General features: G+C 50.3%; 1 protein-coding gene and 1 pseudogene across 1 annotated transcript in view; one reads left to right on the forward strand and one right to left on the reverse strand.

Moving 5' to 3' along the window:
• Positions 1-6,605: 6,605 nt before the first annotated feature.
• Positions 6,606-27,042, forward strand: part of LOC135908501 (uncharacterized) — a 68,941-nt gene continuing 48,504 nt past the window's right edge. Inside the window, exon 1 of the mRNA XM_065440311.2 lies at positions 6,606-6,630. The gene's annotated coding sequence lies outside the window, so the exon portion shown is untranslated. The remainder of the gene's footprint in view (positions 6,631-27,042) is intronic.
• On the reverse strand, positions 11,664-11,834 carry LOC135908516 (U2 spliceosomal RNA; annotated as a pseudogene).

Here is a 27,042-nt window from a genome sequence, read left to right on the forward strand (position 1 = left end):
GTCTAGGATAAGCATAATAAGCACCCTGTCCCTCTTCATTTTCTTCTTTTTTTTTGAAACTTTCTTTGCCTATTTCTTCGGCTTTCCCACCGCTGCTGCTGCTGCTGTCTGGCACACCGTGTCGGGGGTTAGTTCAGAGCGTGTGTGTACATGACAGGAGCGCGGCAGAGAGAAAAGAAGACGCGAGAAACTCGATCGTTTGGACCTTTCACCTTTGCATCGCTACGAATGTGCACAATGCCCTCAGGAGCTCCCTGGGCGTCGCCAAGTTAGCCTTTTGACAGCTGTAATTATTCGTGACCTCTCCGCAAAAGCATTGCAGCAGCGCTTACTTTTCTACTAGTGTGCAGCCGTCCAGTGAGGAGGCCGGGAGGGGGCGAAGGCTACATGAGATGGCTAGGGCTCGCTACTGCTAAGGTTCCTGAATAAGATCGACTGAAAGGTAGCGACATAGTTTTATCCATAGAGTTACAGTTTATCTTGCCACCCTTGCCACCGTCGTCGCTGCGAGGAGGCAGGAGAGAAGGTCTGCGCCTACCAATTGGCTGAGCACCGTCACGTGGTATGTTTCGCGCCCTTAACTCTACTTTCCTTCACTTCTCTGCGCGCTTACGAACGTGCACGAACGGAGCTTTTTCTTTGTTGACGGGGCACGAAGCTCAGGCATGGGTAAGCTAACGCACGGGTGCTGATATTCTGGGTGCTCGTCAGATTTGTTGGTGTATGAAGCTATGGTGTGCATATATCGTGCTAGAAACGTACGTAACACGTGTTATTGTTGTAGTACTGCGTAGCTTTGTCAGTCCATGCTTTTGTTAGGCGCGGCAAATATATTTTGCGAGGACAAGCTGTTCACTACCAGTGCAAATGATGTTGACTGTTGTGAGTAGGCTTTCTTTGCTTTGCCGTCTCAGCCGGATAAAGTGGTGCGCGAGTTTGTTGGAACTGCGCGAAGGTGGAAAGTGCTCATTGATGGAAACCGTTTCTATGTGTAACTTTCGTCCTTGCATGCGCTTTGTTCACAAATAAAGTGCAGGTTCCACTGTGATGTTTGCGCTTCAGAGCCAACGGCGCCAGCTTCTCATAAAAGCGTAGGACCAGTTTCACTGCATGAGGTAATGCCAGCGTGATGACGAAACGACGAGAATAGCTTAGATGCTACGCGTTGATCGCGCACGTTTCTACATGACGCTCGCGTTATTCAGGCGAATATGTACGTCATATGCCTCGCGTTCGGTCATCATGGTACTAAGAGAATTACATTATGAAGCTGCACAAGTTGGACACACGGCAGTCGATTGAGTTTAGTTTTGTTCAGGAACATCAGGGGCAATGCTATGGAGGCTAGAGAAACCTTTTGCAGTGGCTGCGTTCACACTTAGAAACAGTGCGGTTTCCTTTGACCAATTTTCTTTATATAAGGTCAGTTCTGAATGAAAATAAGAATTTACCCTTAGAAGCCTTCGTCGTGCAGTGGACATAAAATAGGCTGGTGATGATAACGAGGACTTATTAGTGCTTGTGGCTGCTGGAAGGACCAATGAAAGCGCGGGGAAAAAAAGATGGACTAGTTGGTGTATTTACGATATTTGCAACAGCGCCTGTTAGCGCAAGTCAATGGGGAGATTTCGACTACCGTGCAGCGCACATCATGCATTACATGCCAGCTAAAGGGCAGGACAGGCATTGTGAGTACATATACATGAGATTTGGCAGGGTCACTATTTCTGTTCATGGGTCAGTGTGGAGGTTCTCTTGAAGTGTGCACACAGTGTGCCGATGGATGGATGGATGTTATGAGCGTCCCCTTTGGAACGGGGCGGTGGCTTGCGCCACCAAGCTCTTGCTACTATGCTGCCTAATATCCTACCTAGGTTAACCCATGAGAAAAAAAAAACACACTATGAACTACCACGTCCAAATTTTCTGATACCCTATTGCGAACTGTGCTTTTGTACGTCTCCGTCCTTTGTCGTTTCCCTACTTTTCTTCCACCAATCCTCCAATCGCCTCTTACTGATGTCTATTGCGGACCTGTTTGCTTTACCACTGCTCCCGCTGAACCCAAGGGCTTCAAGGAGGCCAGTGGTGCCTAAATCGACCGCTGGATAGATGTCTTCACATTCTAATAAAATATGCTCCGTCGTTTCCCTAGCTTTACCGCAGCAAGCACATGCTTCTTCTTCCTTCTTATATCTCGCTTTATACGTGCGTGTTCTAAGGCATCCCGATCTCGCTTCGAAAAGTAATGAGCTTCCCTTTGAGTTATCATAAATGGTTTCTTTCCTAATTTCGTTTTTTCCCCTTAAGTAGTTACTCATGGCAGGTTTCTTTTCCATTGCCGCCACCCATGAGATTAATTCAGCCTCTCTGACTTTCCGCTTGACCTTCTTTGTTGCTGTGTTGCCCACCCCACAGGCTGCATACTTGCTGGTAAGCTTCCTAGTTCTTTTCCTCCACTGCCCTCACCGCCACCCCCCTCCTCCTGGCGCGTGAAAAGCCAACCCTTTGTTTGTTGATGAACTTTATACATCGCTCCCGACGGCTCGTTTTTTTCACGTAGGAGATCACGATATGAGCTTGTCAGCAAAACGTTGGAAACCAGCATAACGTGCCTCCACACAACAGTTCACGGACCTCTTTCGGGCATTCAATACTTACATAAACGTATCCGTGAATACTTATTTGAACGTATCCGTGGGACGTTTGAATTTTGGTTATAACATGAAGATATCCCTCGCGCCATAATGTCTTTAATATCACAGCTAATTATCGTCAATAAACGCGAACAGCACAGAAAGTTTCGCTTACATCGATTCCCACAGTGCGTGGGATCCGCAGATTTTTCTGTGGCGATCCGGCATGTGCTGTAGTATTTCTATCACGAGCGCTCTACCAAACCGGTCATCAGGATACAAAAGTCTTATTTTAACTGAGAATTACGCGTTTTAGACGCACGATTTTTCGAGCGGGACTATTAGTTTAGTAGCGAAGGCGACCGGCAGCCTCGCTTCGCTCATCTGGGCGGGGCCTCGCCCGTGATGTAAAGTTGTACCCGACTATTGAAACGACACCGGTTGAGAGCAAACTATGTAAGTTCAAGGTACGGCACGCTTCTGCTATTTCTGAAAAAATATACGCCATGCAAATTCGTCAAGTGGACGACTGGCGCATGGCGTGCAGACTCAAAGCCGCTTTAAAACACCGTAGCGTCTATAAGCGGCATCGTAGCACCGTAGAGTTTAGGCGTCGCAGTTCAATTGAACACTTCTGTGCCCGCGGCTATCTTTGCGGCTATGGAATTGCTCGAGGTCGCCAGTTCGATCCGGACCGCGGCAGCCACATTTCGACGGGGCCGAAATACGAAAACGCTCGCGTACTTAGGTTTATAGGGGCTCGTCAAGGAATTCCAGCGGGTCAACATTTATCCTAGTCCGCCACCACAGCGTGCCTCATTATGCGATTGCGGTTTATGGTACCTACAGTACCATAATTCAAGTAAATGTGTTTAACCCTTCTGCCCCGATGTGATATGTGCCGTGTGAGGCAGTGACAACGCTAACCTTCTCGGTGGTTATGAACAATGGAGCACAACAACGTCTCGAGCAAACACATTTCGCTGTGTGTTCTATGTACTACGAAGACAAGCTGCAGTGGAGCATGCAAGGTATCATTTACCATCAACTCGCCACTCTCGTATTGCACTAAAAGCTGAAGAAATTACACATTCGCCGTCAACATCACCGCTAATTACCGTCAGTCAGAGCAAACAGCACATAAAGCGTCGCTTTTACGTCGGTTCCCACAGTGCAAGGGATTCGCACAATTTTTTAATACGTGGACCGTTCCTCTCACACCATAGTGCGGCGACTACAACGTAGCAGAGAGGTTTTATTTTCACTTCATTTTATGTGATCACAGCAAAAGCACAGCACAGCAGAAATCTGATGGGTCAATAGCCGAAGCTATTGGAGGCCCGTGATCACACATAACTGGCAGCACAGCACATAAAAATAATATTAAAAAATTAATCCTACTACAGGCCTCGTGGCCCAAGCAGGAGGGGCAAGGTGCACTGGTAAAATTAATATGCACGCAAGAGGCTAGAACGCTAATATAACATTGCAAGAAGAATAAGGAAACTTTAAGAAATCATTTTTTTTTGCACATGTGTGTCTGTACATACAGGATAAGCGCCACAGTGCGGATGCAGCGCGTTGAAGTGGTGATTAAAGCAAACAAGTTACGTTTAAGCAATCAGTCCAGTAACATCTGCGCAGAAGTGGACAAAGTTATAAAAACGTGTTTAAAGATCAAAACAATGAAAAATAAATAAAGTGACATCTAAAGAGCAGTACGTATATAGGAATTTACATATTGTATGACCGCCCTTGAAGCATAATTGAAGCAGAAAGAAATAGCGACAGGCGATGAAATAACATTAATGGTTTCACATGTTTGCGAAATACAACATTTCATTTGTTAGCGAAACGTTCTTAGGTGTTATAATTGCAAGTGGTATTGCATTTCGTATTTTTGCACCAGTTAATGAAGGGGCCCAACTTCTTGGCTAAAAGTCTAACCGGCCGTCCGTGCCGTTGCAGCGTGTTTCTCATTTCATATTCGCAATTCGCCAACAGCGTGTTTCGTTGCCTATGTTTTCTAATTATGTTCTTATCGTCTCTGCAACCGTACGCATTAATAATACGTGTATAATAGGGCTAGAGCATTCCGCTATGTCAGCGCACTTTTCGATGACTGGAAAAATTGCGATTATTACGATTTTACCCCTGCCTCACGCCGCGTTCAGGTGCTAGTTAAGCTTTGAAAAAGAGAAAAGGTGCACAAAAGTATATGTGAAGCGGGTTCCAGTAAGTAGTCGAATAATTTCTGAGCACACCTTTATGCAGCATGCCAGCGCAACCTGACGTAGCAGTCACGCACTCCCTGACCGCCTTCCTTCCGTTCCTTCTTTCCGGCACCACTAAGCAGTAAAGGTATGCGGGGAAGTCTACTTGCGGTATGAATATCGCACGAACATTCCTATGGTGTGTTTCACAGGATAAAGTTCCTATGAAACACACCCAGCCAAATTAATGCGCACCAGGGTCAATGCGAATCTTATGAACATTTCCTTTTAGCGCAGTGAAATAGTGTAGCGCTTTGCGGTCGACGAAAAGAAAAGCATCGATTGCCGCTGCAGAAATCCAGATGCTGCCTGTAAATGGCCTGGGGGCTGAGAAGCAATTTCGCCCCAGAATGGTGGAAGATCGCCGTTTTCGGGCTTCGCCGAGAGCAAAACCAGCTGGGTAGTGAGTCAGGAGGCGCTCTTTGGCGGCAAAGGGCTCGCGTGGCCACCTCGGGACGTTAACCTGTCGCACGGGCGGTCTGGAAACGCGGGAAAGGGTGCGGCGTTGGGGGCCCTTTGGCCCGTAAGCGCGGACGGAGGCGCCCTGCCTGGCACGGACCACGGGCAAAGCGTCGTTAGGGCGTCAATGGGCATGCTTGGGGGACAAAGGGGTTAACTTAAAGCCAGAGGGATCGGTGACCCGATGCGCGGTCTCTTGAAAGACAGGATGGCGCCGGAGACACAATCCATCCCCGCACTTAGTTCTATGGGCCCGCCGGAGGAGACGTACCCAGCACAAGACGGCATGGTAAATCGGCGGGTGCGCTTCGGCAGGGGTGCCCTTTGCGGCACGCAGTGCGCGATGGTTTTAATTAAGGTGCGAGGATGGGGCGACGCAGGTGTTCGTTTCCCGTAAGTGTTCTTCAAACTGTCGGGAGACTTTCCCCTACATGTCGCAGAGCAGGATGGATGGGATGTTATTTGTGTATTTGTTGTTTGGCGGTTCCTTTTCCTCCCTCTATCTCTGAATGTGCCGAGGAACGCAGGCAAAGGGTGAGAGAGAGAGAGAGCGACCAGTGAGTGACAGCCCAGTTGGCCCAGTCAGGTCACTATGGGGTGTCGTGATTTGCCGCGAGGGGTTTCGGGAGGAGCAACTGAAGGATTAAAACCTGGCTCCCGACCTCACGGAGGTTCCGCGGCGCAGGAAAGGTGCTTTGCACTTTCGGCTCTGCCGAGTTAAGGCGCCGGTCCCAGTGAAACCGAAGGGTCTTGACGTACGAACGGTGTTGTGCACTATCGGCTATGTCGAGTTGATGCGTCAAACTCACTGTAAACAGCTGTCGATGTAAATATTGTATACGTAAAATCTATTCTCCAAGTGCAAACGTCTATGGCGTCTCATCTCTGATGAAAGAGGAAAGGCGACGACGACGGCAGCTGAAGAGAAGTTTCTCTACCAAGTAAGCTGGTTCCGTCAGCTTGGAGCGCTCTGTGCAACGAGTGTAGGAAGGTAGAAAATTTAGTCCGCCACCTATAGTCCAAAAGATGGCGGCATGCGGCATGTCGGTAAGTGGAGGATGGCGATATAGCACGATCGCTCTGCTCCAAACGTTCTGTGAGCGGCAAGACGTTAGCTGTAAGCATTTTGTGTGTAAGCGTGTTCATGTTTCGACATCGTTCTGTTGCAGGGGAACCGAGCTGCGATAGCGGCAACGTCGACTACGTCACCAAGCAGAATTCTGGCCCAACGATGCCCTCAGAGCCTGCGGTCACTTCACAAGGTTCGTTTAGCTACGAGAAAACGTTTTACGTTGCGATCGCGTAGTGGTGTGGTAAAACGGTTTCCTTCTCTGTCTTTAGTCACAACCGTTACGATCGCATTGCATAGTCTTTTTGCTAAGACTTCAGCGACCTCAGCCACATAAGAAAGGTGCTGCCAAATACTGTGAAACACTATAAAAAATTGTGCAGATCCCACGCACTGTGGGAATCGATGTAAGCGTAGCTTTCCGTGCTGGATACTTTGATTGACGACAACTAGCGGTGATGTTGACGGCTAAAGCTTAATTTCTTCAACGTTTAGGCTAACACGAGAGTGGTGAGTTGATGTTAAACGTTACCTTGCGTGCACCATTGCTGCTTGTCTGCGGAGTACACAGAGAACACAGGGAGAGGTGTTTGCTTGAGGCGTTGCATGTTGTGCGCCATATTTTATATCTACTGAGAGGGTTGAGCGTTGTCATTTCCTCACATGGCACATCGCATTGTGGCAGAAGTATTAAACTTGAATTGGATTATGGGGCTGTACGTTCCAAAACCACGCTCGGATTAGGAGGCAAGCCGTAGTGGCGGACTGCGGATTAATTTTGACACCGTGATGTTCTTTAACGTGTCCCAAAATCAAAGTGCACGTGCGTTTTCTATTTCGCTCTCGTGGAAATGCGGCTGCCGCGATTGGGATCAAATCCACGACCTCTAGCAATGCCATAGCCGCAAAGCTAACGCGGCGGCTACAGAAGTGTTGATTTGACGGTCGACCGCTTCCGTGTGCCATAAACAGCTTCGCTGCAAAAAAAATTCAAGGCCATTCCGCCTTGCGGAGGTGGATGGCCAACGGAGCTGTAAACGCCGGCGTAAGAAAACTCCTCGTAAGTACTTTATTGACATCACCCATTGTCACTTAGTAACTACGGTGACACTGGCTTTGTGGTCGCTATGATATACACTGATCGACATACTCGCAACTGCAAACACTTTCTTTGAGAATGTCAAATCGATGCACGTACGCCGCTGGGTGGTCGGTTGGGCCTGATCGGGCTGGCGTCGCAAGTGAAATGTTTCCAACACGAAACGCGTAAGCCACTCTCTTTTCGGTCCCAACTTATCTACATCGAAATCACCGACAACGACCAGAGGGGGTAGCGTCATCGCTACTATAACCCCCGTGAAGTGAGTAGCCATATATATACCCATATATACCTTATGGGGCTATGAGCCACTGCAATTGTTTGCTTGCTTACGCGGATATGAGACATTGGTTACGGAGGTATGAGCCATTGATGATAACAATTTTCGACAGGCTGTTCTGTATGTTGTATGCTTGATTAGAAAGAATTTAAGCACTGTTCGCTTCACTTTGTTGAGTGCTTGTGGCATCTGCCTTACGGGGTGTTAGATCTTGCTTTGAGTGCGGAGTTGGGCGACGTCGAGGAGGATTTTGAGAACTGAGAGTATATTTACATTATTTACAGTAATAACACAAAGTAATGAACAGTCATAAAGTCGTCGACGGCCGGCAGCAAATCGGACGCTGCGGCCCCTGGCAAGAAGAACGAAAAAAAAAAGCTCTTCTCCCTGTCTCTCGCTTTTAATCGCTTCGGTCTCTCGGGATCACGTCATTTTTGGCCAATCGTCGAGCCAGCTCAGGTGTCGTCATTTTCCTCCAATGGCAGGCGCCCGTGCAAGTGCCGTCACATTAGGCCAATGGGGAACGCTCCAAGGGCTCCATTGTGCGAGGGTTGACTTGCCTCCGGCGTCGCCTCCTCGCCTGGAAGCGCTCAGCTGGAGGAGACGGGTTGTTCTCGAACGACCTTCCAGAGTCGCAAAACAGCTTGGCTGGGGACCAAGATCAACTACCTGGAACCGTGCCAGCCTTCCGTTGCACTTTCGGGAAGAGTCAAGCGGGGGGGGGGGGGGCGAATAGCTCGACGTGGGCGCATGAGGTGGGGGTCGCCAATCCGTCTGACGGGTCCGGTAACGTGGTAGATACGCCCCGGCGCACCATAATTGGAATGCGACGGCGATTGGATGTAGTCGGGGAACTTGAGTGATGCCAGGGAAAGGGTCCGTATCCAACAGGGGCTTAATGAGCCATTGCGTTTTTTGCTTGCTTACAGGGGTACAAGTGTTTACAGCGGTATGAGTCATTGATGATGATAACCTTTGCGTGTGGACACGAAAATTCTAAGGTAACCTAGCTATATACAGCTCCGCTGTAAAAAAGAATAGTAATATTTTGTTTTGTTTTACCGGCAGCCGTTTCCTATCACAGGCAGGGCTGCAAGCGGTGTGTTTCGCGGCGGTTGCATGATAGTCATCATATTCTGTGAGATGCAAGCACCACCTCGTGCATCGTGCTTACAGTTTGCTTGTATATCTAGTCTGCCGCCTCCGCGCGCCGCTCCTGCAAATCAGTATTTGCTGTATTCTCGAAGAATGAAGTAGTATTTGCCTTATTCTCGTTCCCTTGTAGTCCCACTAATAATAATGATAGGTTGTATGAGCATCATGTCAAGGTGTAGACGACAGTGTACAGGAGACCAGCAGAAAAAGCTGTAAGAACAGTTTGACAAGGCTGCGGGCCGCCGCATTGGCACTGTTGCAGCAAGAGGAAAGCAATGGACTAGACCCACCGAACAAAATTTCGGCGCTTCCAGCAAATACATGTCCAGTACACTGTGCTGGAATAATGTAGAAGGAAAGTAATTGTGAAATACAGAACACGGAGCTAAGGAACGTGAGTCCCATAACTGTAATAATGTGAAGTTTGCATGTGTGAGACAGCTTACACGGGTGGAACGTCGTAATAATAAACATAAACAAGAGCCTTTAGAAAGAATATCCGCATTTCCAGAAATTCTACAGCTGCTATATGACGAGCAGGACAACTGTATGTCCATGAACACCCGTTGAAATATCGATTATCTCTTGCCGACCTATCTATCACACCTCTCCTACCACTATGGACTGCCCTCCTGCACCCTCAATGAGAATAAGGAATCATGCTGTGCTCCCTCCTTCGGCGCCGCCTTTGTTCCGTCGATCTCGAAGAGGGACTTCGTCCACAAGTTTGGAACGCGCTCACGGAGTGGCATAAGTAATGGACGATTTCTTATTTCTTCGAACAGTCGATCACAATCGAAAGCTCGGAAATATCGTGCGTGGCTAATTGGAGATACGCTGAGCTTTCGGAGCGTGGCAGGGAGTGTCGCGCAGCTTGCTTAAAGAATTCAGAATCTAGTGACCGGGCTGTTCCGTTTTCCGAATTTCCTGTTTAACGGGTGCCGTTAGAACGAATGAGCGACAGGCGTCCGTTTCACAAGCTGCGTTTGGACAGTGAAGCCGTGCGGACACCAAATATCCCAGCTAATACCCTCAAAATTCGTACCCATTCCCATTCTATCAATCTGCCTGCGCCAGACGTAACGAATTACACGTAATTAATTATTGTAACCAATTACACGTAACCAGTTATACTTTATTCACAAAGAAGCTGTAACACGGGACACACCTTTGAGCTCCTAAATTTGGCGGCAAATTCAGTAAAATGCCCGAGGTCGGCATGTGACAATGTCCAAACAGATGGAAACAAACGCGCATGTTTTTGTTCGTTTGACACCTGGCTCATATACACCTTCTCTTGCAATTATAACATACTAATTCTTAGGATTGGATGATATGCAGCTTTATATTAAATTACATTAGGAATGTGGCTACCTTTTCGAGGGACGTGAGCATTTGCTGGCCTCTGTTAACATTATTCGTTTAAAAAGGGCGCCGGGAGGAGTTCCGCCAGATGTTGGCCGACTGAATGAAAAGGCGATTGTAGGCTCGATGACGATGGCCACTTCGGACGTTGATGCCAAAGACCTGTAAGATGAGTTTTAATATTTTTTTTGACTGGCCCGATTGGGAACGTGTTCACAACGCGAACATCGCTGCATTGGGTAACCACAGTCTTACGCGCAATGTGTTCGTTCGTTACAACACAGCTCTTCCCTCCAGCGCGTACATCGAGCGAGTTTCTAATGTCACTGCTGGCGCCTTCACACGTAAACGTGGGTAGGCAACAAATGAAAAAAAATTACATGCAATAGCTGGTGAAGATAAACAAATTGTGAAGGGTTGCAGCCAGGACAGCTTGTTCTATTTACTGTATTTGTGCAGTATCAATGAGCGTTGATATGAAAGTAGCGTAAAAGTAAGCAATTACTTTTTGGGAGCAGTAATTTGCCACTGTAATCAATTAAAATTTTGAATGAAGTAATTGTATTCGGATACTTTTTTTATGGTAACGTGACCAAGTATAGCTTGCCCCTCCTAAATTTGAATCTGGCTTTCCCCACATGACAGTCGTTCAGCGGCTAAGCCTTCAAAATATTACGGGGGGGCAATAAGGTCGGAAGCCGCGTCTATACTAAACTCCGTTCCATAGATAGCAGTCAACGTTGTGGAACCTAGAGAGACTTCTTGCAGTGGCTTCGTTTGCACTCGGATATATAGTTCGACGTTTTTTGACCGCAACTGTGCGTGAATAGTTTCTATGTAGGCTCAGTATTGAATGAAACAAGTATTATTCCTTAGAAAGAAGCACACTGTGGTACACGACTGCTAATGCGTTGTTTTAGATCAGTTTTTGTTGTCCTTTTCGGGTTTCTGCACCCCGACGCGGCAACCTCCCGTGCATGCTAGCGCGGGCGAACGCTGTTGGAGCGGTAACTTTTCTTGACCCAACTTCTTGCGTAGCTTCTGCAGCGGTGATTGCTATGCATGTTACGGTGTATAGCATGCTGGTCCCTTGCAAAGTAATTGAACTCAAGTTACTTTTTTTCCGATAACGTGCACATTCGCTCCTCAATTTGAAGGTGGGCTTTCCCGCATGACTTCCATGCCCGACGGCTGAGCTTCCCGAATATTGCGAGGGGGGGTAATTGAGTTCCGATGCCGCGTTTAAGCAACGTCGATGATACCTCTTAAGATGCAATGAGATGTTTCAATCTGATTTTGTATTGAATAAGGTTTCCCACCCCATGGGGGTGAGTGGGCCGATCCCGGAGGCAGTGCAATACCGGGCCAACCCGTGGCGGAGGTGAAGCAAGCTTCAAGCACTCCGCCCCATTCCAAAAATAAGTTTAATATCTTGGGTCCAAATAGGACCCGTATCAGATATTAAGCTGATAAGAACAGAGGTTTTTTGAAAAATGTTTGATACATTTTCCCCCGAGAAGGATGATTTGTTGACGTGACTATACTAGAATTTGCTGTACGTTTTTGGGCAGGCATGGAGGTGTGTGTTCGTTTAGTGTTTGTTGGGTATTTTGGAAGTTTTCGTGCTGGCATAGAAGTGTGTGTTAGTGTAGTGTGTGTTTACCTAGTGATGTTCTCCATTGGCTGCGATATGCGCTGCATAGATGTTTCGTGATGCAGCGATGGTTTCGCTCACGGCAAGTTTTTTGAACAGCCGCAGATATTTGCGGCTGCAGAAGCGTCGCATAACCCGGTCGTTCCTGGGATCCCATGATCCAAGTGCCCCGACGATGATGGCCTCCACGGTGACTTTCTGGAACTTGCGCAGCAGGTACTCCCGGACTGGTTCGTACTTCTCCTCCTTCCCTTGGCGGGCCGCGTTCAGGGCTGCAGGCCGGTTCTCGAACGGGCAGGTTACATCAATGATGATCGCCTCCTCGCCCCTGCAAAGCACAAGGTCCGGACGGAGATTAGTATTACCCACTGGTCGATTCTCGTGGGTGACAGTGAACTTGGCGGAGGCAGCGGCTTTCACTCGGTTCACGATCTGGTTGTGGCGGTTGGTGTATGCTTGACTGTGAGTCATGCAGTGACACAGGACATGTGGCAGGGTCTCTGGTTGACCGCCACAAATCCTACACCGTTGGTCCACGGCCGTTGCCCATGGCCTCGCTGCGTTCAGGGGAACGACGTTGAGTCGGGCCCGGTGAACGAAACGCCAGTCGGCAAACCTTGTGAATTGGCCGGTACGCACAAAGTGGGAACTGCTCCGGTCGGCGGCAACACACTCCATCACTTTCCCCTGACTGGGTTTTTGGTGGAGATCGTGATTTCGTGCGCTCGCCAGTGCCGTCCTGAGTGTCCTCACCACCTTTGTACGTTTCCTCGGGCCAAGCGTTATGTCACCCCTGGAGATGCGGGGGCCGTTTTCGTTGAATTCCCAGGTGATACCAAGTCGGCGAGATGCCTTGCGAGCCTCCGTCCACACGGACTGGAGTTGCGTGGCCGTGGCCCGGAAGTCGCCCTCCGTCTCGCCGCTCAGGTAGGCGGCCATGTCACCCGGTCCTGTGACGCGTCTCAATCTCCTGTATGTCACATTGATCAGTGCCGCCACTGCCAGGTCCTGTACCTCAAGGTCTGCAGAGGAGAGAAGTTTAAAGGCATTGTCAACTCTGCAGATGTCACTGATTTCTGCCGCCACAGGAATGCCAATGGCGCCCGCTGCGGAGCTACCGTAGAGGTAGTCGTTAGCAGCGTTGGCGGGCAGGTAGAGTGTCCGTTTGATGAGTGGGCGAAGCGCTGTGTCAAGTCGAGACCACTCTGCCTTACCAAGGGAGCCACACCTCATGGCAAAGTTGAGCGCCGGAAATACAAATGTTTTGACGGCGTCCAATCTCTGCCAAGGGGCGAGCATCGAGGTAAGCAGGCGGCGACCCACGTTGATGGCTTCGTCCACGGTTGCCCGGTCCGGTAGGATTGAAAACCCCACAGGTCGCCCGAGGAAGGTGTGCGCCTCGAAGTCATTGATTGATGGGATTGGGGTGCCGTCGACCGTGAAGGTCGTAGGTCGTGTCCCCACGGGTGTCTCTCCGGAGAGGTGCAGTGACTTGCACTTCGCGGGGTTCAGACGTAGCCCGAGCTGGCTCGACAGGGTTGCCACTACGTTAATGCGGCTCTGTAGCGTACCTGGCTCGTCAGCTAGCGGCGTTAGATCATCGGCGTAGGCAAGCACATTGTGCTGCCTGTCGCCTCCCTGAAGCGCACGCACGACTGGGTCGAGCACCAGGTTGAACAGGAGGCCGCTCAGTGGGCAACCCTGACGTATGCCGGCTGAGATTTCTATCGGTGATGTGATCCCGGCTTCTGCGATGACGCTGGTCCTGTTGTCTCTGTAAATATCAGCGATGATGGCACAAAAGTTATCACCCGCACCAGCGCCATGCAGAGCATCAATGAGAGCGTTGTGGGGAACAGATCCAAACGCGTTGGCGAAGTCGAGGAATGCCGCGCACAGGTTCCCACGGCCAGCCCTCGCCGCATCCAGGCGCTCCTGCAGCACGAAGTTGTGTTCGTACACACCATCATACGGCAGGAACCCCTTTTGGCAACGGGAGAGCACTTCTTGGGAGGCGATCCACTCCTGCAAGCGAGCCGCCAAGCAGCCCGCGTACAGTTTTGAGATCGTGCTCCCAAGGGTAATGGGGCGCCAGTTCGCAGCATCCCCGAGGTCTCCCTTCTTGTGGATGAGCACAGTCCGTGATTCCTTCCAGGCAGCAGGTATCCTCTGGTACTTCAGGCATACGTTGAACACTGCGGTGAGAAAAACAGCCTCGGGATCAGTGGAGCGCCAGTGTTGGTAAGTGAGGCGGTCACTTCCAGGGGCGGTGTTCTCGCTCTTTCGAAGACGGGAAACTACCTCGCCGTCAGTGAACTGCGCAAGGCTGACTTCAGCCATGTCGCTTCGCCTCACCTTGTTCAGAAGTATAGCGGTGTCGGCTTCACGCGGCTCCCAAGTCTTGCTGAAGTGTTCCTCCAGCTCGTCAAGGGGTAATGGGCAGAGTTGGGACTCACCCTCCACGATCAGCCTTACTGCACGTCGGCGGTTGCGTCGGTACAGCGTCTGAATCTGCTGAGCATTCTCAGGATTCAGAGTGCGGCGAGGCTTCCGGTTAGCAGAAACTACCGGAAGCTTCACCGCCTCGCATACTACTTGTATGGCGTCATCCAGGATTCCGATAAACTGCTCCCATCCAGCGTCCGATGTTGGCTCGTGTTGCAGCTGCCTCAGTTGTTGGGCGTGCTTGGCTAGCACGCCATCATCTTCGATCGGGCCTGCCAGAGAAACTGGGTCAATTTCCTGAGAGGCGTCGTCGTCGTTCTCGGCGGCAGCAGGCGACAGCGGTGCACCGGGAGAGGGGGTGGCCGCGCTGCTCGTCGTGTTGTTATGTTCTGCGTCATTGTTGACGTATGCCTGCTGAGAGGGAGAAGAGGAGGGCAGCGGCGGGACTGGTTCGCTGCTTTCTTCTGAAAGAAAGAGAGATGCGTCTGTTGTCGTAGTCGGTGGAGAGGACATAGCAGGGGGGCTGCTACTTGCTGACGTAGCTGGCGTCACTGCAGGTGTGGCCTCCCTCGAGGGGACCACATTCCGGGTCGAGTTCGGAAGTGCAGCGTCAGTGTCAGATTCGCCGCCTGTTGCTGAAACCGGCTGGGTCGTGAACGAGGCTTGCCGTGCTGCCGCTTTTTTCCTGTGTGCCTGCTGGTGGTTGTCAAGACCCTTCCTGGAAGGAAAGGAAGAGGGACATTCAGTGCACTTGTGCGGGTGTTGAACCCGCGCGGCGAGGTCATGCTGGCCGCCAGCGAGACATCCATGCGAGGTCGGCCGGGATCCTAGGATCTTTCTGCAAAGAGTGCAGAAGTGCGTAGTTGTTAGGATCCTGGTGCCATGCTGTTGCTCAAGGTGACGCTGAAGGGATTGCCGTCGAGATGTCCACACTGCTGGTGAGTATCCGATCGAGCAGCCTTCTTCTGTACACTTGAAGCAACTGGGGAGAGGAAAAAACAATATTAATTCCTGCTCGTGGCGTATTGGCTGTGTACCGGGACCGGCGCGGTTGAAGTCATGTTGCGGCAGTCTAGCGGGCGGCGAGCGAACTGGAATCCGGCTTTGTGGTCTGGCGTCTGGGTGGCCTAAAGGTGGCGCCATTTCGTCCGATGTCAGGAACGAGTAAAAAACAGGCGATATGCGAGTGTGCCGCTCACGGCAACTCACGAGGAGCCAGCAGGTTTAGTGCTTGCAAGAAATACACATAAAACCAATGAAGCAGGGTAGGAAAAAGAAAGAGAAAAAAGAAGGGAGAGAAGACATAACCCGCAGCACGAATGCCGCGGAGCAAGCAAGCGAAAAAAAAAAAAAAAAGAGAGAGAGCGCACGGAGTAGACAAGCAGGCCCGTGAGCCGCACGTGAGCGCATTGCTCACGGCGGCCCACGCGTTGCCCGCAGGTTCACCACATGCAAGAACGTGCACGCAGAATGGGGAAGAGGAGAGGAAACGCAAAAAGCAGACCGGCGGGGCTGTGAGCCAAACGTGAGCGAAGCGCTCACCGCGGCCCACGTGGGGCCAACCGGTTCGCTATATGCAAGGGCGTGCACAAAAAGACATGGTCAAAGGAGCGCGGCGCGAGTGCCGCGGAGGGAGAGAAAGGGAGCTACGACTGGACTATGAGTCAAGGCATGCAGAAATTTAGGAGAAGGCTATCGAATTGAAGTTTACAGACGAACAAGAGAAGGGAAAAGGGGGTAGAAGTTACAGTCAAAAGAAGGCGAGCAGCCTCTGCGGCGCGAGCGCCGCGGAGGTAGAGAAAGGAAAAAAAGGGAGCTACGATTGGGCTAGGAGTTATGGCATGCAGAAATTTAGGAAAAACGCTATCGAATTTAAGTAAGCAGATGACAGGAGAAAGAGAGGTTAGACAGGCAAAGGAGGGCGCACAGCCTTTACGGCGCGAGCGCCGCAGAGAAAGGGGAAAAAGGGAGTAACGAGTGGGTTAGGAGTTATGGCATGCAGAAATTTAGGGAGAGCGCTATCGAATTTAAGCTTACAGATAAACAAGGAGATGGATCAAGAGATAAAAGTTACACAGTCAAAAGAAGGCAAGCAGCAAAACAGGCAATGTAGACACTTACGCAAACAGCAGGCAGCAAGTCCATCCAAGGGTCCGGGGTATCCAAGGGCAGCAGGGATAATCAGGAACAAAGAGGTACAGGGGAGAGAAAGACGCTGCTGTAACCGGGCAGGTTCCGGCGCTTCCAGAAGTCAAGGTAGTAAGGGCCGGGCAAGCCAGCTGCGGTACTACACTTTGATCTTAGCCAAAAGGCCGAGAAGCGATAACGAAAATCCGGACCGAGGTCTGAACAAACCATTTAAGACCATAAAAGAAAGTCCAGTGCCCATTTCAGCGCGCGCCAATAAAACCCATCTTTTACGGCACAACTGCTGAGGCGCTCGCTTTGAGAAATGCTAGGTTTGTTTTCCCGTAGTGCTTCTAGTTTAAAATGTTGCAATATTACCTATTTTATTAGTAAATTGGAATAGGACACGCGAGGTTCAATAATATGTACGCTAAGATACTCTCGACCTCACGGTGGCGTAAGACAGACTAACGGTCGATACTGTGAAGTTTTGTAGAGAGAGGTCCAAGAGCTATCAATTTTCTTTCCTCAACTTTTAATTTTATCGACGAAACCTACAGATAGCCAAGTCGACAAAATAAACTAAAAGCATTATTGATCGCCAGTGACGACGTCACATTCAACATGGCTTCTCCCACGGCTTCCTCCTTCACATGCTCGTTCATGACTTCCCCTGTGCGCGACGGCCTTCAACACGTCAAGTTCGTATCGTTAACTTTATCGAGGATATTTTATCATATCTAGCAGAGCCAGCGCCGGGTGGGCGCAGGCGCTATCGCCAATGTGTATGATTGCAGTCAAAAAAAACATTCTTACGGAGCAAGCGAGCGCCATGAATCCGTCCGGCATCTCAACAGTGTATTCTACAATGCTAATTGTAGTGATACAGCTTGACGTAATAACGCTGCCGCTCTTTGCCAAACCCCCCAAAAAATTTTCTCGCAACAGTTATTTGAGCGCGAACATTAGCGTTAAGCTACGATGAAGTGACGTTGTTTCGAGGCGAGCGCCGAAGCCATGCAATATTTCCCTTTCGTTGCTCAGACCACGGCTCCTGTGTGTGCGTGTAGCTCATTTAAATAAACCCTATGAACTGCACCTAATCCCGAGAAGCATACTCTTTTCCAGTCATATCGTTTGCAAGGGAAGTGGAACCATCGCTACGAGTCTACGCATGGAATTTTAGGTGAGCGCCAGAGCCGTATAACGGGTCACGCCTCCAACTAGGACTTCACGCGTTTCAGAATAAATGTGGAATTCTCATAGCGCAGCAGCCGCTGAACCGGTAGGAACGAAATTTGTCGAGACCGAAAGTGAAAATCAAACAGTAGTGAAGTATACTGTCGAATAACTTCGATTTAGACCTGAAGCTATGACCACACACTGTTGCATAACAGAAGCGACGTTGTACAGTAACTCCAGACCCGCGCATATATTCTTACTCCAGCACGCGTGCTCTAGTTCACAATTTTTGCCGATAGGGACGGAACGTATGAGCAGAGTGGCGCTAATTATAACCTGTTTGCTGTCGTCTGCTCCTGCGATCTGTTCCAGCGCTCGTGCCGCTATTTCGGTGTCTTTAACCGTCTGTGTAGGCGATCGATCGATGATGATAAACGCCGTTTATCACATCGTACGTACGTAATTATGCGGACCCTCCACCACGAAGCAAAAAGCCCTCGGCAGTTCTGTCCGTGGCTTTATCAGTACGTTTGTTATGATACGCTCATATTTAGAGGTTAAATGTAGCTGGCAGTGCGTACCAGGCGATCAGTTTCTCGTATTGTGATATACGGATAACTGCAACAAGTTTTATGAGCGGAAGAGTCGGTAATCCACAACGACAGCGACTATAGGGCGTGTGTTTGTTCCTGCTATCCATATCTCGTCTGTTTCTGCCTGTAGTCGCTTTCTTTATGGAGAATCGCTACTTCGCCTATGATCGCGATCGTGGTCTAGATATTGCCTGTTAAGACGTTTACGTCATAGAAACATTGATTCTAAGCGACGCATCATTTATAAACCATCTTAAACAGCTTAGACTGCATATTTGGCGCGCCGAACGAGCACGTAAGCATCGGTTAATTCTTTTTCTTGCATGAAGCGGCGCGAAATTTCCGTATAATTTGTATACTGTTCTACACGTTATTACATAGCACTACATTGAGTACACAAACAATTTTCTTATACTAGTTGTTGTCTTCGTTTGAAAGTTTTACGTATGCAACCAGTCCGCCGCAGCAGACGAGCTGGCGAGCAAACGCCGCCCAGCAAAGCGCCGAGTAGCAGAGCAACAGATTGTAAAAGCGCCACCTACGGCCGCCGGTGCAAGCAGTCCGCCACAGCAGACAAGCTGGCGAGCGCATTTGTATGCCGCCCGGCATGGGCGCCCGGCAATCCTCCGAGTAGCGGGTCAACCAATTCTAGAAGGGCCACCTACGGCCACCGGTTCAACGAGAGTGGACGGATGCGGCTCCCATGAATGAGGTTGGGTGACACGAGCGGCTAGGGCGGCGCATGCTTTGCAGTTAGGAGGGCGAAGGACGAAAAATACTGTGGTGGCGCTGCGGTCGAAGTGCAGTGGGCCGCATCAAGTCGCGCCGTTGGAAACTGCTTGCGATACTTCTCGGAAGGGTCATTCGTACTACTTCGCGCGCTGGTATATGCGTATATGCGTTCAGACCGCTCAAACGGTGTTTGTAATTGGATATGAAATGTATGTATGCCTTAGGAATAGAAGCCTTTCCTTCTTTATTTCATTTATTTCTAGTGCCGCTCGGAGATTGCACGTGCGGCCGCAGTGTCGGTTCTCATTCTACCATATTGTACGGTTCCCTCTGAGAACAAATATTTTCTCTGTTTTTCAAGTAGCATGCATCTCTCGTGTGTATTTTTGCGCATATAGTTTTCCATTAGTAGGTCTTGCGAAACGCAGAAGGAACAACCTATGTAAAATTCCTGCTTGCGCCGCTTCAAACAAATAAAACATATCTGCCCCTTCTGGCGCACTGTGCTCAGATTTGCGGGAATTATTCTTATAGAAAAGGAAAAAAAAAGCTGTAGTGCAACAGTCCATTCATGTTTCCGTCTTCCTCGTATAACAGAATGCGGAGTAATTGGTACGGGTCCTTTTATTGCGGTCGGACCTCGGGAGCTGAAAACAGTTTTAGGTAACCATTATATATGCTAATCTTTGGCCCGTAAGCCATGTGAAACTTTTTGTTCAGTTCATGCTTAACAAGAAAAAAAAGAAAGAAAAACGTCGTGGTCGCCTAATTAGTGGCTACATAGTGGATATGGCCTTGCGCTGCTAAACTCGAGCTCACGGGTTCAAACGAGGTCGCCGAATTCGATAAGAACGAAATGAAAAACACACGTGTACGTATGTTTAAGTGCACGTTAAAAAAAGCCCAGATGTTGAAAACGGAACAGAGTCCCGCATAATCATATCGCCAGACGTAAAATGCCAGAATTTGTTTAATAAAAAAAAGAAACACACACAAACACACACACACACACACACAAACACACACACACACACACACACACAAAGAACGAAAGTAGCTGCGTCTTTCAGCTTTTTTCTAGGGACATGTAAACGAAACAAATTATTCTCGAGTCTGATTTCTGAGAAAAACATGTTACGCTTATCTTATATTTCATACCTGGCCGTATAGGCCAGTTCGTATTCCGTGCCCACTTGCAGCGCGAGTAATTCATATTTCCACTTAATATGCGTGTAATATAAGACTGCAAGCTGCTTGATGCGTTACCGTTAGGTATCTTGCGCGCAGGATTGTGCCTGTTCATAAGGCTGGAGACAGGCTAGACATTGGGAACTACCGTTCGATATCCATAACTTGTACGGGAAGCCAAGAACTTTGCATTGGGGGACAATAGGAATGGGAGAGCCGGAAAGGTGGAGGGAGATTAGGGCGTTGTGGGAGCGCTGGTATGAGGAGTAGTTAAGAAGGAGAAGCTCGGATTTCTCCGCAGCAGGTGACAAGCCAGCAGTGGAGAGAAACGAGTTGATGAGATCGAGGCCACGTTGCAAGGTGTCCTGTACGTGACCGGGGAGGATAGGAGAGAGAACAGCACCTTGAGGAGTGCCACGGGTGAGCGGGTGGGGATCGGACAGATGCGTGTCCACTCGGATACGAGCCACTCGGTTAGAGAGAAAGGAGCGGAGATAAGAGTACATGCGATGTTTGCAGTCCATGGAGGAGAGTTGAGACAGGATATGGTCGTGGCACACACTGTCGAAGGCCTTGCGGACATCAACAGTCACAAGAGCGTGGATCTGGCTGGGATTGGGTGAGAGAAAGGTGTGCTGGAGGATCAGGAACATGTCCTGTGCACAGACGCGCCGTCGAAAGCTGATACGAGAGTGGGGGAAGAACTCTTTCGCTTCAATAAAATCAGAGAGGCGAGTCAAGGCCATTCGCTCAAGGGTCTTGCCAACACACGACGTCAAGGAGATAGGGCGAAGGTTAGAAAGGGAGGGAGGTTTGCCCGGCTTCGGAATCATAGAAATAAGAGAGGATGTCCAAGCGCTCGGCAAGCAGCCGCTGTCCCAGGCATTGTTAAAAGTCTGAATGAGGAATTCCTTGGAGTGGTCGGGGAGGTTGCGGAGTGTAGTGTATGTGATGGTATCCTCACCGGGAGCCGAGCGAGAAGCATTAGCAGCCAGGGCAGCTTCGAGCTCCCGGAGAGTGAAAGGGCGGTCGAGGTCTGGGTTAGGATCGCCAGAGTAGGCTGGGTAGGAAGGTGTGAGAGGGGGTGGGAGATACAAAGAAGTGAGCTTGTCAAAGACATCGGAGGGAGTCCCCTGAGTGAGGGCTTTTGCTAGAGTGGGAGCAAGGGCAGGCTTCGTACCCAAGAAAGATTTAAAAAGGGACCACGTGGATCGCGAGTGTAATGCAGAATCGAGGCCGTCACAAAGCGCACTCCAACGAGAATGCTGGAGGGACGTGCCATGGGCGACTATCTCGGCCCGCAGAGCAGCAATCCGAGAGGAAAGTTGGGTATTTTGGGGTTGGGAGCGCAAGGAACGTTGGAGACGTTTCAGCCGACGCCATAAACGGATAAAGTGAGGATCCGGGTCTGGGATAGGGTGACGTGAGCGAACGCTACGGCTACTGGTCGAAAGCGCTGCGGTGATGCGCGACGTCCAGTCGTCGTAAGATTCAAAGGAAGCGGAAAGGAGATTACGCGAAATGCGTGCCAGTCAGTGTGAGTGGTTGAGTGCGATCGAGGGATGTGGGAAAGAGAAGCGCTAATATGAATGAGGAAATGGTCGCTGAGGAGCGTTTCAGCTGTGACCTGCCAGTGAAAGGAGAGGGAGCCCCGAGAGAAAGAGAGGTCGGGTGTCGTGGAGCGTTGTGAGACAGTGCCCACTCGAGAAGGGGAGCCAGAGGTATTAAGAAGGGTGAGGTGGCGTTCCTGGGCCAGACAGTGGAGAAGGCGGCCGGGCTTGAGGGTCTGGGGGTAGCCCCAGAGCGTGTGAGGGGCGTTAAAATCGCCCCCAAGGAGGAGATGGGTGGTGGCGGGAACAGAATGAAGGAATTTGCCCAAAGGCAGTGAACAAAGAGGATGTGGCAGGGGGATTATAGAAAGACATAAAGGCGAGTGAGATGCGCGATGAAGGTTGGTAATACACCACACCAACTAAATATTTATGGAGGCTGGAGGGGATATCAAGTGGCTCGACGAGGACGTCGCTGCGTACATAAATGGACGCAAGCGGCGTGCCCGTCGTGGCATGGTAGGCACGGTAACCTGGGACGGTGCGGGCCGTCCGCGTCTCCTGGAGAAGGAGAAAATGGGGCAGGGAAGGGCGGGTGAGGAGATACTGGTGGGGGGGGGGGGGGTCTTATTATGTCGAAGGTTTCGACAGTTCCACTGCACAATCTCGAGGTCCTCTCCACGCGCCATGTTTACGATAGATTAGAGGTAGAAGAGTTTGCGGGGACACGTTCCTTCTTTTTGGCCGGGGGCAGTGACTCCTGGAGGGAGCCCAGCATAGAAGCGAGTGATTCCAATTGCTTGGATTGGGTTTGGAGGGTGGGTGAGGATCTGGACAATCGAAGTTTCGAGCTGAAGCAAGCGAGTGTGGTGTGCGGTGGTGGTGGTTTCTACCAGGTCAGCCAATGGGGCGACCTGGGCGTTAGGGGACGGGGTGATGAACGTGGCAAGGTGCTCATTTAGCTTGGTAAGCTGGGATGTAAGAGAGGAGGTGGTCGTCTTTAGGGTTTGTGTCAATGTGTGGATTTGCTGTTGAAAGTCTTGGGAGATGCGCTGTTGTTCGTGCTGGTGACGCTCAAGCATTGTGAGCCGGAGATCGAAGGAGCGGTTCTCGTCAATCAGGGATGGCGAGGGTATAGTAGTGGAAGAAAGGGATGCTTGCACCGAGGGCCCTTTCACTGTAGCGGCGTAGGAGCCTGGAGGTGATGGAGCCTGAGTTGAAGAAGATGCATGATTAGCGAAAGAGGCGGAAGAAGGGGTGGACTGCGTGGCCCTGCGCAAAGCTGTGCGACGGAGAAACGCGGCTTTGGCACACTCGCGTTGTTTAGCGAGGAGGAAGGGGCAGGTGGGGTCGAGAGAGGGATGTGTGTTTACTTGGCAATGAATGCACCATGGTTGGGCACACGCGTGAGCGGTAAGATCTGCGGGTAGGGGAGCAGCACAGCGGCGGCACTTGGCCGGAACGTTGTGCTGAGGGCATTGGTGAGCACGGTGTCCCAGAGCAAGACAACGGGTGCATGTGGGGGGCTTAGGCTTATGAGGGCAGCATCGGAAAGCGACGCGTTTAAAATAAACGAAGTGGGGTATGACAGTGCCAGCGAAGGTTATGAGCACTGATTATGTGCTGCCCATCATACGAGCAGCGAGAATATCAGTCGTGTATGATTCAAGGTCATGCATGAGCTGAGCAGGAGTAAAGTGACCACCGACGTTATGAATGACGCCGAGGCAGGAAATGGGAGGATTGGGGGCATATGTTTTGACGGTGATTGGCTTACCGTGGAGCTGAAGATGCGTGAGAGAAAGTAGGAGTTGGGCGGTGAGAGGGGAGTGTGTTTTCAGAAATACAAGGCTCAGAGCTGGCTTGGCCTGAAGGGTGATCTCTGCGCTGGTTTTGGAGGAGAGATGTGCGGCGGAGATGATGGCGGCAAGCAAGTCGTAAAGAGGCAGCTTGGGAGTGAGGGTACCGGGCGGAAGTTGGATCCCAACTGAGATGAGCTCGGTGCGAGGGCGGGCAGCGGAGGCAGGTTTACGGCTGGTACTGACGGTGCTCCAGCCGCTTTCTAATGATGGCGTATTATGGTCGTTGTCTGGGGACGACGTGAAATCCATCTCCGCCGACGAGTCGTCAGCCGGATACACGGTGGTCAAGGAGGTAGGGGCGACAGAAACACATCTCGAAACATTGGGAATGACATCGGCGGGCATAGAGTTTGCACTGTCCAGCACGGCAGAAGTGGTGGATTCGGTGGGTGCGGCTGCAACAAGCGCGTTCAGCTGCGATTCTGATGTCTGATTGCAGCTCTTTACAACAGACGACAATGTGGCCGGAATAGACGCGGCGGCATCCGCGGCGGCGACGGTGAACGCTGCTGGCTGCGACATGTTTAGTGGTCCGAGACTCTTGGCGTCACTGACAGCGTGGAGCTTGGTCGTAGAAGACATTGAGGCGACGAACGCCGACTGCGACGCGGCGGTCGAGTCAGAGCTCTCAGCGTTGCTCACAGCGTTGAACGTGGCCGGAATATGCACGGTGGCGTGCGCGGAGTGCAGGAACGCAGCCGGTTGAGGCAGGGCTGCCGGCTTAGAATTAGTCACGTCGCTGGTAACATTCAGCGTTGACAGAGTAGGCACAGTGGCACCGGCAGCGGTAGAAGAGGGGGCCAGCGGGGCATTGGTGGCTGTCGGCTGCCGGGTCTTCGTGAGACGCTGCATTTCAGAGGTGCAGGCGCGGCGAGTTAGGGTTAGCGCGGCGCCGCGCCGCTTCGTAGATTTGGAGGGGCCTGGAGGGCCAGCCTGGCGTCGGACCGGCAGTCGTATGGTGTCCACTTGTGGCGGAAGTCTTCGTGAAAAGATGAAGAGTAGACCCAGGGGCGGACAAGGCCCTGGACCGGGCCAAGGACAGGTGAAAACGGAGCACGACATGCAGCCAGATAACCAGTGTGGCGCCACCTATCTTCTGCGGTTCCTAGGTTCCTGCGGCTACGCTATCTACCATCCCCACCTCCCAGCACCTGAAACTCACACGAGTGGGCCGTACCTACACGCTCCGGATGCACTCTCTCTCGAGGTCCTTGCCATTGTACATGCGCTACAATCATTTCCCTCCCTGCCCTCGCTCCCAGAGTACACGATATACACCGACTCCCAAGCCGCCTTTCGCCACATACAGAACCGCACCCTACCCGATCCACTCCTACAAGAGGTCGAACGAGTGGTCTCCGCACTGCAACCTTCCGCCGTTTTCCTCCGCTGGGTCCCTGGGCATTCGGGGATTGACGGCAATGAGCTGGCCCATCAGCTCGCCCGTGATGTTTTTAACCGGGCACCGTTGATCCCCTGGTCGGGGCCCTCGCAGGATCCTGGGGGACTCTCCCTGCGCCGCACTATCAAGGAAGTTTACCTCCAGCTCCGTCTCGACAAGCGCCTCTACCCTCCCCCTCATCCATCACTCACTGTGCCGGAGGCTCGCCTTCTGCGACACATCCGAATGAATGCACTGGTAACCCTTTCCCGCCTCTTTCTCTATCGCTATCGCTCCGACCCCTCCTGTCCCAACTGCCCCTCTACTTATGCAGACCTATCCCATTGCCTATTCTACTGTCCGGCTGCTCAGCAATCAAGTTCTTATCCTCCCCCTTCGCTTTCCATCACCACCTGGCTCGACTGGCTTGGCGCTGAAGGTGAAGAACAGCGTCGACTGGCCACCCAGGCGGTCGATATGCTCGGCCTGTAATTTTTGGCTGAATAAAAGTCTTATACTACTACTACTAATAACTTGTACGGCTTGCAAAATCCTAGAGCATATAATTAGTAAACAGTTGACAGAATATGTTGAAAACAATAACATTTTTTACAACAAACAACATGGTTTTCGAAAACGTCTGTCAGCTGTCACGCAATTATTTGAAACAATACACAGTTTTGCGGAAGCCCTCAATTGTCGCTGTCGCGAACAAGTTGATGTCATCGCTCTGGATTTATCAAAGGCATTTGATAGGGTTAGCCATAGCAAGCTAATTGAAAAGCTTTATGGGTATAATGTAAACAAAAAAATATTAAGTGGATTCAGGCTTACTTACACAACAGACAACAGTTTGTTGAAATAGACGGCGAGTGCTCCTCTTTCCTTCCTGTATCATCAGGTGTACCTAAGGGGTCGGTTTTGGGTCCATTTTGTTCCTACTGTATATTAATGATATCACAACTGATGTACATCCTATGATTCAAGTGCGGTTGTTTGCCGATGACTGCCTCTTGTTTTGCCGCGTTAAGAGAGTTTCTGATCAAGAACGACTAAATGATGCTTTATGTCGAATTTATAACTGGTGTGAAAAATGGCATATGCAAATCAATTTTGATAAATCTGTTAGCATGACAGTTACGAATAAGAAAACTCCATTGATGTTTTCGTACGCTGTAAATAATAATGTAATTAAGCATTCCACAAAGCTGAAATATCTTGGCGTAACAATCACTAGTTACCTCAACTGGAAAGAACACGTCGAAAACATATGTGGATCAGCCCAGCGAAAGCTTGGTTTGTTACGGCGTAAATTGAGAGATGCTGCACCAGATATCAAACTTAAGGCATACACTACCTTTGTTAGACCAAATTTAGAGTATGCTTGTGTAATTTGGGGCCCTCATCAACAATACATAACAGATAAATTAGAGTGCATTCAGCGAATAGCGGTTAGGTTTATTTTTTCTGAATAAGACAAAACACACTCGGTAACTTCCATGCTGGTCAGGGCTGGTCTCATTACGTTGGCTGTGCGCAGGAAAATCGCACGCCTTAAGTTTTTATATCAAATCTATAACAATAAGCTGAACCTGAATTACAGTTTGTATTTGAAGCCTCCTGGAAGGGTTTCACCACGAAATAATCACAATTATTTCGTAATGCCTTATGTACCAAGAGTTGATATCTTTAAGCACTCTTTCATTGTCAAGACAATTGTTGAGTGGAATAACTTGAATTCTTGTGTGTTTCCGAGCAATAACATGGTTGACTCTTTTGAAGAAAACTTGACTGCGTTCTTTGCGTGAACTTCGTGCTCTGTATTCCGACCGCGTAACAGCCCGGCAGGGCTCACAGTATTGGAAATAAATAAATAAAGATAAAATATTTTGTCTCGTGGCCGCGTCATATTGTAACCTGTGGAGTGGCCCGTTGCATCCCATCCAGGGCTGCTCATGTGAGTGTTAGCCTCTGTAAGGATTGTGAGTGCGT

This window comes from Dermacentor albipictus, chromosome 3, assembly GCF_038994185.2.
Source record: "Dermacentor albipictus isolate Rhodes 1998 colony chromosome 3, USDA_Dalb.pri_finalv2, whole genome shotgun sequence".
NCBI lineage: Eukaryota > Metazoa > Arthropoda > Arachnida > Ixodida > Ixodidae > Dermacentor > Dermacentor albipictus.